The following is a 12873-nucleotide window of genomic DNA, read 5'->3' as shown; positions in this document are numbered from 1 at the left end:
CTACCCCTCCTAGGAGGTAATTTTGAACACAAAGTACATACAGTGGTACCTCAGGTTAAGTACTTAATTCGTTCCAGAGGTCCGTACTTAACCTGAAACTGTTCTTAATCTGAAGCACCACTTTAGCTAATGGGGCCTCCCGCTGCCGCCGCACAGCCGGAGCACGATTTCTGTTCTCATCCTGAAGCAAAGTTCTTAACCTGGAGCACTATTTATGGGTTAGCGGAGTCTGTAACCTGAGGTACCACTGTATTCATGTTGCCAAGAAGGGAGTTAATATGGAATTATTATGCAGGTAGTATTTTTCCGCTTGTTATTAGATGATGACAATGAGCAAATTTCTATGTCGTTTTTTGAGTATTTGCATACATTCCATTCTAACCTTTGCAAAAACCTTGTGAGGAGGTCAGTATTATTCTCCCCATATTGCAGACAGGAGGACTGAGTCTGAGAGACAAGGGCTTGCTGTCTCATGGCAAAGGCGGCCTGAGGACTTAGCCATGACCCTTCGCCTGCTCAGATTTCTTTTTTAAAGAGGACATACATTTTAGTTGAAACAACAGGGGGGGAAAGGCCTGGTATAGCTCAGTTGGTACAGCATGAGATTCTTAATCTCAGGGCTGTGGGTTTGAGCCCCACACCGGGCAGAAGATTCCTGCATTGCAAGGGGTTGGACTACATGAACCTTGTCGTCCCTTCCAATTCTACGATTCTATGAAAAACAGGCATCTCCTGTGCATTACTGTTTGTTCACCTTGGTGTGTTGCACAGGTGTGTTGCACAGGTGGCACACAGTGGATCGTAAGCACTATGTGATATGCACCTCAGTTCTGTGTGTGCAATTTATACCATATGAATTGGGTGTTTAATTAACCTTTGCACACATCCCGCGTGTGTCTGGGCTCATTGGCCTTCCCACTGATGCATATCTTTCTACATACTTGGGAACACGGGAAACTGACTTATACAAAACCATTGCTCCATCTAGCTGAATATTGTCTACACCAGGCACTCCAAGATTTCAGCTAGAGAGTCTCTCCTAGCCACATTTGGAAATGCCATCAAGGAATGAACTGGGGACTTTCTGCATGCAAAGCAAATGCTCCACCACTGAACTGCGTCCCTTCCTTAAAAGCCAAGCAGGATCCTAGTCCTCATGGTTCTGAGGAAAAGACCTCATTAAATAGGAGCACAGAAAGTCCGTCTAGCTCAATGTTGTTTTGTACCGGCAGGCAGCAGGTCTCCAGGGTTTCAGACAGGTTTCAGACCTGGAAATGCCGACCGTAATAGAACCTGGGATTTTCCGCAGATGCTCTAACAGCCTTGTGTTTCGACAAAGGAAAGCTCTGTGTCTGCGTGTCTGCCTCTGCATGTGAGCCCGGGCACACGTGTCGGCGTGTGCCCCATTTCCACCCGCAGTTTTCACCCGTCTCTATATAAAGCCCGCCGGTGTCCCCATAACCACCATGGCATCACCGGCTTAAAATATCCCCGAATGTCATCCTAGCAGTCAGGAGACGTTAAGGGTACCTGTAAGGGGAGAACTCTGCGCGCACACAGACACACACACCAGATCCTCTTTTAACCTCTTGTGTTGATGCTTGCAAGGAAAAAAACATTGGTCTTCTCTCCTTGACATCCACCTCCCCCCTCCCCCGCACAGCAAACACACTTTTCCGGCTCCCGGTGGCACCTCCACCCTCTCGGCATCAGCCTGCCAGCCTCTCCCCACCTCCTACGCACCCCCCAAAAGAATGATCTGTCACAACAAACCGAGGCGACAGCCACCACAAACAAACACCCACTCTTTTTATTGCCACCTTGGGGGGGGGGCAGGCGGAGGAAACAAGAACTCATCACCCTCTCTTTCTCATTTCTTTCCCTGCTTTTTGATCTCTCCCCCCCCCATCAAGAAATAAACAACACATTCTCTCTCTCTCTCTCTCTCTCTCTCTCTCTCGTCTTTCATGTTGTCGAAATCTGGGGCGCCCGATCCCTTCAGCAAACGCTGCCCCTCTTTTGTTGCAAAGGTGCGTGCACACCCCCTGCAAACAGTGCCTTCAAGGACGGGAAAGGGAGGCTCGTTTGCCACATCGTCCCTCTGTTCTCGACCCCCCCCCCAATACAGCCATTCCCCCTCCCTCCATTAACTTAACGCAAATCGAGTTTTCCAGGTGTTTAACCATCGCAAGACACCCAGTAAGTCCCCTGTTGCAAAATTAAAAATAAAAATAAAACCTTCCGTTTCAGATCCACTCACCTGCATTACAGTCTAAGCCTGAAATCCATGAGGATGTTTTTGGAGGTCGTGAAAAGAGGGGGAGGGGGGAGATGCCTTGTTGGTGAGGCTGGGATAGGGGAGAGAAGGTGACGTTTGAAACCCAGCAGGAATCTGGATTTGCTGGTCCTCGACTTCTGACACCTTTGCACCCTCCGGGTTATCCTAGGTCTGCCTTGCTGCTGATCACCCCGCATCCAGCCCTCTTTCCCCCTCAGCCCGCTTTGTCTTGCTTTCCTTCCTGTTGTTATGTTTTCCCCCCTCCTTGGCTCTGGTGCTGGGGACGCTTTTGATGGGAGCAGGAGAGGGAAGCGGGATGGGAGGGGGCAGAGAGGAGGAAGGGTTGTAGGGTGACATCATCGGCAGCCAATGAGACGCCGGCCCGGCTCTCCCGGCGAAGGTGACGCAGGAAGGCGGCACGTGACTCAGGGAAGCGCTTACATTCATTGTGAAACGGGCTTGATCAGCATCAGCAACTTCGGCCCCGTAGAAAGGGGGTGGGGGTGGGGGTGGGGAGGGGGTGAAAATGGGGAGGTGGGAGGGACAGGCTGGTTGGTGGGGGGAGGGAAGCTTGGCTGTGGGCCTTCCTATGCATTTTAAACACCTGACATTATTATTATTAATTATAATTGATTATCACCATCAGTAGTAATTTATTTGCAATGATCACAGAAAAAAGAGGGAAATGAAATAATGCTAATAAAAATGACTAAAAACCACAGAAATCCCTTACTAGCTGGCAATAGGACCACTGTGCCCATCTTGTTTTAAACTTAAACATTAATATAAATAGTGCAAATGCCATATGTCTGAACGTATTATTATCATTTAATAGCAATCAGAATTAAATGTGTCTGTTTTGCAAGTGGGGTGTGTGTGGAATGTAAGCAACTAATTTTCCTCACTTGCCCATCGTTGATGTTAATATGAATTTCTGCTGCAAAAACAACCGAGCCCCTCCCCCACCAGATTTTTAAGCAGCTGGCTAGCTTTTCCTTCTATTTCCATGCCAGGAAAACCAACCTTGTGCAGAGGGACAGTTCACCCAAGAAGAGAGAAGTGAGACATAGAGGAAGCCAAGCAGGTCTTATAAGGCCTGTTCGGAGTTCAATAGCAATTCAGTAAGTGAGAGCTTGTGGTTGCAGCGACTCAGTTGTAACCACCCAACAGCTTGAGGAAATGCCCCTATTTGGAGAATGAGGCAGAAATATTGAAGAGAGAGAGAGTCATGCCACCCCTCAGCAGCTCTGGTTGAACCTCCAGATGCAGAGCTAGTGTATCTTTATTAATAACTTTCCCATGGAGGGAGGGCTTTTTGTGCCCTCCTGGTCGGCTTTCTGAAGGCATCTGATGGGCCACTGTGTGAAATGGGATCCTGGCCTAGGTGGACCCTCATTGGTCCATCCTGCAGAGCTCTCCTTACATTCATAGATCCTGAGGAATGATCATGTGTGAAAGAAGCATCTGTCTCCCCACTCCTATTTCAGCAGCCTCCCATGAAAAAAAAATAGCAAAGCAATATGCATTATACCTGCTTTTTCAGCAGGGTTGCTACATGATGGGCACAGCACATTATGAAGTAAGTGAAGTAATATATATCGTGCAGAGTCTAGCACCTGGACTGTGCCCCTTCAGGGGGAGTTTTGCATGTCTGAATGCGTGTGTCCATGCGGGAAAATGTCCTTGTATGTAGAAAGCTAGCCAGTCAGTCAGGGAGAAGAGTACAACCTAGCCTCTTTGGAATTTTGTTTTCTAGGGGCAATAGGTATTTTCACAGGGCAGTGTTGCGTGGTTCATCCTGCTCCCCTGCAGTCTGAAATGGTACAATCCAGACAGAGTTATAACACATACTGTATTCAAATTCTTTTATTATTACATTAATTGCCCACGTTTCCTCCAAGGAGCTCCAGCTGGTGACACGCTTCTCCTGCTTGCCACTTTATCCTCACAACAACCCTGTGTGGTAGTAAAGCTGAGAGATGGTAACTGGTGCAAGGTCCCCCAGTGAGCTCCAGAGCTGGAGTGGGGGTGCGATCTGAACCCTGACCTCCCAGGATGTCCAAGACAACTTCCCTGAACTTGTTTAATTCTCTTTCAAAGCCCTCCAAGCTGGATAGCTCCGGTTACATTTGTGGGAGCAAATTCCATAGTTTAGCTGTGCTGCCATGTGAAGAAATGCTCTCACGTACAAAATGGGGAGACCGAACTGGTTTTCTTCCCCAAAGAAATTAAAATACAGTGGTACCTTAATTCGTTCCGGAGGTCCGTTCTTAACTTGAAACTGTTCTTAACCTGTGGACCGGCCCCCTGCTGAAAAAGTTTGCTGACCCCTGGGTTGGATGAACCACAGTGCCTTTTGCTCCTTTCCTGAACACTTCCTTTGTCCGTCATTTGGGTGCCTCTTGCCTGGTGATGCAACAGACATCACTTGAGGGCTGAGTCAAGGAACAGGCTCCTCTGCAGCCGCCCGCAATCAGGGATGAGTATGTGTGTTGGTCATTGAGATTGTGTGTGTCATCTAAGGCGTGTGTCATTCAGTTGTCAAGCTGCCCTTTGTTCTGGTGCCTGTGTACTCACTCCAGAGAGTGTCTTGTTGATACCTTGCTGATACCTTGTTAAGCCATTTGAGCTCACGGAGGTAAGGTCTTATCCTGCCCTCCCCATGCCCTCCCCACCCCCCAGCCCTGCCTGTCAGGGGCAAAATGCTCTAATTTCATTTAGGGAGTCATAACCACACTATACATTTAAGGCAAGCTGGCTATCCCCTGCCCCAAGAATCCTAAGATCTGTAGTTTTTTAAGGGTGTTGTCACAGACTGGTTGGGCACAGAGGAATGGTGGGAGGGAGCAGCTGGGGAACCCCCAAATGAAGAAGGCTTAGAGCCTGAGGGTTGGTGGTGGGACGATGATGAGTGGTCAGAGGGAAAAGACTGGGAAGAGGTGTCGGAAGCTGACAGGGTAACACAATTTAGTGAGCAGGGGGAGTCTATGGCAGAGAGCAGTTCAGAATCAGAGGTGGAAGCCGAAGCACGGGACGGGGAAGCCAAGAGGCAGGGATGCATCTGGCTGGTGCAGAAGCCAGGGAGTCTCCCCCTCCTGCTGCGACAAGCTCACTACCCCCCTGGCCTTCCAGAACCAAAAGAGGCATGAAAAGGACAGAGTAGAGATTGGCCACACACAGGAACAGTCTCTGATTGCTTGGGGGGGGGACACTGGAGAGGAGGGGACTTAGGCAGCTGTGGGGAGGCAAGGACCCTCAATCTCTGCAACTGCTTTATGGGGGCAAGACCTGCCAGAGATGAGTTGCTGTGCTCATTAGGCTTGACACTCCTGTGCAGATCCTGTTTTTGCTAATAAAGAGCTAACTCTCGCTCAGTGTGATTTACTGCTGGCTCTCTCCTGCCAGGTGGAGGTGTTTTGTCCATTGTTTGGAGTGTATATTCTCTGCATCATTTGATTTTCTTGCATGAGGTGGGTCTCTAGTGGGGCCCCTGAGCAGAAAAAAAGGTCTTGGGTAATGATGCCATGAAAATAGGACTTTGGGGCAGACGTCCAGAGCCCCACTACTCAGGACCGTAGGTCAGTGAGAGAGTATCATGCAGAAGGCCCCTGGTTCAATTCCCAGTGTCTTTAAGTAGGGCTGCCAAAAAAAGCAGGAAGCCCCCCAATAGAAGCCTTTTTTAAAAAAAAAAAAACCTGTTAACTAATGTGGAAATAAACTTTCTGTGCAGTCAGCTCCCTTTCTTATAAATTCCCCCTGCTAGTTCAGGTCAGTGGTCCATCTAAGTATCCTCTGGCCATCTAGATACCTCTGGGAAGCCCACCAGCATGTCATGAAACAACAGCCCCCACCTGCTGTTGCTCCCTCAGTGACTGGCATTTGAAGGTAGACTGCCCCTATATGTGGCTCCTCCACATAACCACGATGGCTAGTGGCCACTGACTTCCCTCTTCCATGAATGTGTCCAATCCACATTTGAGGTCAGTTGTAGCTCTCATCACCTCATCCTGTGGTGACAAATAAGTTAATTATGTGTTGTGTCAAGAAGTTGTTCCTCTGGTCTGTCCTGAACTTACTGCCAGTCCATTTGTGAACTTGAGGCCTAGTATTATAGAAGAGAGGAAGGAAATCCCCTATCCCTGACCTCTCCACACAGCATGCGCATGAGACAGCGGTGGTGTAATGGTTAGAGAGTTGGACTGGGGCCTGGGAGACCAGAGTTCAAAGTCATGTGGCTCAGCCTAACTTACCTCACAGTGTTCTTGTGTGCATAAAATGTGGGGGGGAAGGGGAGGAGAACATAGGCTGCTCTGAGCTCCTTGAAGGAAAGGTGGGCTAAAAATGTAATCAATTAATGTAATGAATATGTTTTGATTTATAAAAGTATTTATATATTGCATTTTTTAACTGGTGGTCCTGAATTTCTCTGATGAACCGTGGAATAATAAATAAATAAATAAATAAATAAAGTACCATCCTCTCACATAATATCAGAGCAGCATACAGCAACATACCGTATTTTTTGCTCTATAAGACTCACTTTTTCCCTCCTGAAAAGTAAGGGGGAATGTGTGTGCGTCTTATGGAGCGAATGCAGGCTGCACAACTATCCCAGAAGCCAGAACAGCAAGAGGGATCGCTGCTTTCACTGTGCAGTGATCCCTCTTGCTGTTCTGGCTTCTGAGATTCAGAATATTTTTTTTCTTGTTTTCCTCCTCCAAAAACTAGGTGCGTCTTGTCGTCTGGTGCGTCTTATAGAGCGAAAAATACGGTAGTCTGTAGTCAAGACTGAATAAAAAGTCAGGGCTGAGGGGCAGTCCAGGCCCAGAATGTTTTCTAGCATGGCCTGCAAGCAGGGGTACCATTTCCTAAGGCCTCAGTCCTTTCCCCCACCCTAAAGAAGGCCAGGCACGTAGCTGAGCCTCAATGGCTGCGGCTCCTTCTCCTCTTCCTCCCATGAAGGGGAAGGAGACTGGAAGGCCGCTTTGATCAAACCTTTCCCATCCTGCCCAGCACTTGACATCAGGGGTCCCAGGCAATGCCCATCAACTTTGGGGGGTCCCAGCCCCCTCAAATATTGTATTGGTGGGAGCCAAAGGGAGCTCGGCCCCTAGGAGTTGGTTCCTATGCCAGACATTGCAGATGGCATCAGATGTGGGGCAGGTACGTAAATATATGGCTGAGCCTCCGAGGATCAGCTGACTGGGCAGGCAGAACATTTCTCACTGGATGTCATTGCGATGTGAGGTGATTGACAGGTTGGTGGCCCCACCCACCTGCCGAAGTTGGCCCGTGCGGAACCACATACAGCACTTCCTGAGTTTCTGGGCTGGATATAAATGGAGTAGCAATTGATTAATCATCGTCGTCTGTTTGGGTTCAACGGATTCAGATGACAAGAGAGGAAATTCTGACTAAACATCAGGAAGCAGTTTCTGGTGCTCAGAGCTGTTCAACAGCGGAACAAAACACCTCAGAAGCGGGTGGGCTCTCTTTCAGTGGAGGCTTTTAAACAGAGGTGTTTGGGGGGGCAAGTGTGAGGGATTCTTTAGCAGTGATTCCTGCATCTCAGTTGGGTAGATGACCTTGGAGGAGTAATAATAATAATAATAATAATATATTTATACCCCACCCATCTGGCTGGGCTTTCCCAGCCACTCTGGGCGGCTTCCAACGAAACATTAAAATACAGTACAGTAATGCATCAAACATTAAAAGCTTCCCTGAACAGGGCTGCCTTCAGTACCTTCCAACTGCGATTCTACCTGTAAAAAAAGACAATGACAGTGCCTCCCTCCCTGCCAAAAACCCCAAGTGAACTTTGTAGGCACCTTTCTTCCACCTTCGGATGGAGACTGGCTCCAGCTCCTGGGTCATTTCACTTGCCCTCCTCTGCCCCCTTTCCCTGTTTTATCTCTTGTGAGATGCAAGGATCAGAACTGCACAGTGGCGTAGCGTGGGGGGTGCAGGGGGGCCAGCCGCACCGGGCGCAACATTTGGGAGTTAGGGGGCGCAAATCCACGGGTTAGGGGGCGCAAATTACTTGCCTTGCCCCGGGTGCTGACAACCCACGCTACGCCACTGGAACTGCAGGCAGCATTTCAGCCAGGATGCAGCTCAGATTTGCTGAAGAGCACGGCAATATATTCAGTCTTTCTCTTCGATCTCTTTCCTGATCATCTCTAGTGTGGAAATCTGCCTCTGCAACGCTCTCTTCCCCCTTCCTTACTCATACTCTCCCCGCTATCACCTAGGGGTGTGTTTTCTTTTGTTTGACACATGCAAAATCCCCTCTTGCTCACTGCTGCATCGCTGCCCGCTGTCCCAGCTGCCGGATTATCATCAACAGCCAGGCAACCTTCCTTGTGTGGGCGAAGGGAAAATCCAGCCTGGATCCCTTTTCCCACGCTGACAAGTCACCGGCAAATCCCAGCCCAGCCTCAGCATGAGTCAGATACTGAGGGGCAGCCTTCGCCGACCCGGCGCCCTCCTAGTGTTTTGGACTACAGTTCCCATGTGCCGGCTGGAGCTCATGGGAGTTGTAGTTCAAAAGGGCACCAAGTCAGCAAAGGCTGTGTTGGACTATGATAGTCCCCGATTTCAGGGCTCTGTCCACATCTATCTGCCCTAATTTGCACGTCGTCTTGAAGGAGTAAATCTAGTCTCTTTCTGGGCAACTTTCTGAGGGCCGCAGGCCAGTGGTAGGCAGAGCAACATGTCAATCACTGTTTTAATGGGTGTAACCTGCTCTGGGACAGTAGAGTGAAGGATGGGTAAATACTACCACTACTACCAATAATAATGGATTAAATAAGAATATTAAAAACACAATAAAACATCAAACATTAAAAACTTCCCTGAACAGGTCTGCCTTCAGATGTCTTCTAAAAGTCAGATAGTTGTTTATTTTCTTGACATCTGATGGGAGGGCGTTCCACAGGGCAGATGCCACTACCAAGAAGGCCCTCGGTATTCCATATTCCAACCAGGGTGTGAAGCAAGGGTGTCGCCTTGGAAGAGTTCTGAGGGCCAGACAGAGACACTTTGAGGGCCACATTCAGTGGCAAACCATAGTTAATAGCTTCTGCTTCTCTAGATAAGCACTACAAACTGAAGCACTACAAACTGAACCAGGAATCGTGGACTGTTTCACTCAAGCCAACCCATGCACTTTATCATAGAATTACTTGTTTTGAGTGAAACAAACCCGTTTCTGGTTTAGACGGAACACCAAGCCATGGTTTACTGTTCCTGCTTGCTTTATGAGGCAAGGTGAGGAGAATGCCTCAGGTGGCCGGATTCACCGTGGCAGCAGACTCCAATGTTGATCTTTCTCTCCCCACACCCCTTGTCCCTGATGTAGCTCTTCCCTCAACCCCTCTTCCCTGGCGGGGGTGTGTGTGTGCCATTTTGGGGTCTGCCACGTGCGCCAAAATGTCTTGGGCCAGCCCTGCTCCTCCCTTATCTTCCATCCGGGCAAAGGAGAGGCATTATTTGGAGTTCAGGGACTCATCCCAGCCAGCCAGAAGCACACAAAGTAGGGCCAGGGAGGGGTGTGAGTGGGGAGAGCTATGAGGGCCATTTAGCGAAGTCTGGAGGGCCGCAATTGGCTTGTAGACCTGAGGTTCCCTACAACTGGGTTACTATGATAGGTGAACACAGCTCTCTCTCTCTCTCTCTCTCTCTCACACACACACACACACACACACACACACACAGAGAGAGAGAGAGACAAGCTTCAAGGCGAAGGAAATGGGAGCAGTTGATTTTGAGTCTTAATTTTTCCTCGTTCCAGATGAGCTGGTTGAACCAAACACAAGGGCGTTAGCTGGTGATGACTCATCCAGCACACAGACTTGGTGCAATTACAGCAAACACCTGCTCCAAAGTCCTCACAAGGAGGCCTAGTTTACTCTGTCCTGGCAGGAGCAAAATTACTGCCAAGCCATGGAAGCACAGGTTAATTCTGCGTCCAGGGCATCTGTCTCCCGGCTTCACCCGGTATGACGGCTGAGACCATGCCTGCCTGCGCATTGTCTCACTAGGGTGGTGCATTCTCTGCTTATCTCCCACTTGGACTACTGCAATGTGCTTCTGTGTGGGGCCACCTTTGAAGGTGACTCGGAAATGACAACTAATCCAGAATGCAGCAGCCAGAATGGTGACTGGGAGCAGCCACTGAGACCATATAACACTGGTCCTAAAGGATCTACATTGGCTCCCAGTATGTGTCAAACAGATAAATAACTACATGCCTTTTAGAAGATATATGAAGGCAGCCCTGTACAGGGAAGTTTTTAATGGTTGAGGTTTTATTGTGTTTTTAATATTTTGTTGGAAGATGCCCAAAGGGGGTCACCCAGTCAGATGGGTGGCATATAAATAATCAAATTATTATTTTTCTGAGAAGACTAAAGCTGAATTTCTTTGAATTGGAACTTATCTTATATTAAAATTTTTATTGTTAATGTCTGTAATGTCACTTGCATTGTCTGTTTTATTATTCAATCAAATAAAACAAAACAATATAACAAACCATAGTTAAGCAAGCCATGGTTTATAAGCCAACAACAAATCATGGTTTTCCATTGTGGTTTGTGGGTGGAAAACAGACCATGGATAGTCTGCTGCACTGGGTTCACATGTTCAAGCAAACCATGCTTTGGCTAAGTTAACCATGGCTTAGAATTATATGTGAACCAGTTCATTAAGCTGAAGGGTTTGTAGTGACTAGGACACCTAGCCCACTGACTGCGGTTGCGGCACAGGTGAGATTTTATTTGGGAACGACCTCTTTAACCACTACAGTAAAGAAAAGCCGGACTTAAAGACGGCAATGAGGCAGACAAGTTTCCTGTTGGGTGTGCAGGTTGCAGAGAATGTGCAAATTTTCATTGGTCAGGATGAGAGTGGGTGGCAAATGGTGTGTGTACACCAATTTCACTTCCAGACTGTCACCATTTTGCAAGTCTGGCTCAGACACATCCCAGGACATTTAGGCTGCACAATTCAGCTGATTTGGAGCTCTTACGCTACAAATCTGTTTTCCCAAAAATATTAGACTTTTTGCAGTAAGGAAAGTGATGGGAAGATGTGCTAGAGAGTGTGTGATAGCATTTGCTTGACACAACTCACAGTCTAATCTCCCCGCAAGCCAATCAAGCCAAATGCTCACTAAATACCTAACATCATCTAATCTTCCTGCAAACAAACTGAGCTGAACGCTCTTTCAGCAGATCACCTGAAAGGGACCTCATCCAAATATGTGTATAATTTTGTATATTCAAACACAAAACTATAATAATGTTCCTACTCAAACGCTTTGATATAATCTATATAAATATCAATTATATTAATAATTGATTATCACAGCATGCCAAATAGTTCCAATGTAAACATTTGCTTCCCATTACTGACAGTGGGGACCCGTGCGTTTTCAAATTGCTTCCCCCCTCCCCACTGTTTTCCGTCTCTAAATTTCACCAACTCTGTGTAAGTTCTTCCATATACACAGCAAACTACTACACCTGGCAAAAACCATTCTCTTTAAGTGGGCAATTGAGAAGATCACCATCGTGCAGCTAGAATCGCCGCCGCCGCATTTATTGAATCAATATACAATATGCTTTTTTTGGTAAATGAAGCAAGAAGTCAAAGCAATGTAAGATTTCATTCTGCCCACGTATTATAAAATCCTGCCTTGCTTTGCTGGAGAAAGTCGCACGTGCATTTTGTATAACCCATATTCTGGCATTCTCAAAGTCTGATGACAAAGCCTTTATTCCGGGGGGGTGGTGGTGGTTAAAAGCAGCCGTGGTGTGTTTGTGTGTTTATATTCCCTTGAGACTTCCAACCCCAGCTGGCAGCTTGTGCCCATATACAATAAAGAGCACACCCACACCCCCTCTGCTGCCCCACCTATTTTCCCTAGGGACTCAAGACATGATGTCACCGCTGGCCAATCAGAACGCACCCCGCTTACCCCAGATTGTAAATCTTCCTATTTATTTATTTTAATTGGGCAGAAGGGTAAAAGGAGGGTGGTGTGTGTGTGTGTGTGTGTCTAGCAAATAAGAGCTCTCTGCTTGTTTCATTGTTAACCACAATGGAGCGGCAGATAGATTATAGATTTTTTTTGAATAGTGCTGGGGAATCCTTAGGAATCATCATCATTATGACTATTAAGATGATGATGATTAATTACATTTTACTTTTGAAAACTGGGTGGTTGGGGACTATTGTGGAGCTGCTTTGTTTCATTTGTTTCATTGTGATTTTTTTTTTAAAGCTTCCTCAGTCGCCTTACACATCTCAAGGCGATGTAAAAACAGCAAAAAGCAGCTAAACACACACACACACACACACACACACACACACACCAGATACAGTGGTACCTTGGATTAAGAACTTCGTTCCGAATTAAGAACCTCGGATTAAGAACCTTCGTTCCAGAGGTCTGTTCTTAACCTGAAACTGTTCTTTACCTGAGATACCACTTTAGCTAATGGGGCTTCCCGCTGCCGCCACCACGCGATTTCTGTTCTCATCCTGAAGCAAAGTTCTTAACCCGAGCTACTATTTCTGGGTTAGCGGAG

The 12873-nt window shown here is 47.5% G+C and overlaps 1 protein-coding gene across 2 annotated transcripts in view; it reads right to left on the bottom strand.

The window, feature by feature from the left end:
- Window positions 1–2585, bottom strand: part of LOC309520839 (dual specificity protein phosphatase 10-like) — a 143246-nt gene extending 140661 nt beyond the window's left edge. For both annotated transcript variants that reach the window (XR_014214452.1, XM_082202752.1), the window contains exon 1: window positions 2261–2585. The gene's annotated coding sequence lies outside the window, so the exon portion shown is untranslated. The remainder of the gene's footprint in view (window positions 1–2260) is intronic.
- Window positions 2586–12873: the final 10288 nt, after the last annotated feature.

Source organism: Podarcis vaucheri, assembly GCF_965113315.1.
Source record: "Podarcis vaucheri genome assembly, chromosome: 16".
Lineage (NCBI taxonomy): Eukaryota > Metazoa > Chordata > Lepidosauria > Squamata > Lacertidae > Podarcis > Podarcis vaucheri.
This window is presented reverse-complemented; position numbering and strand designations above follow the sequence as displayed.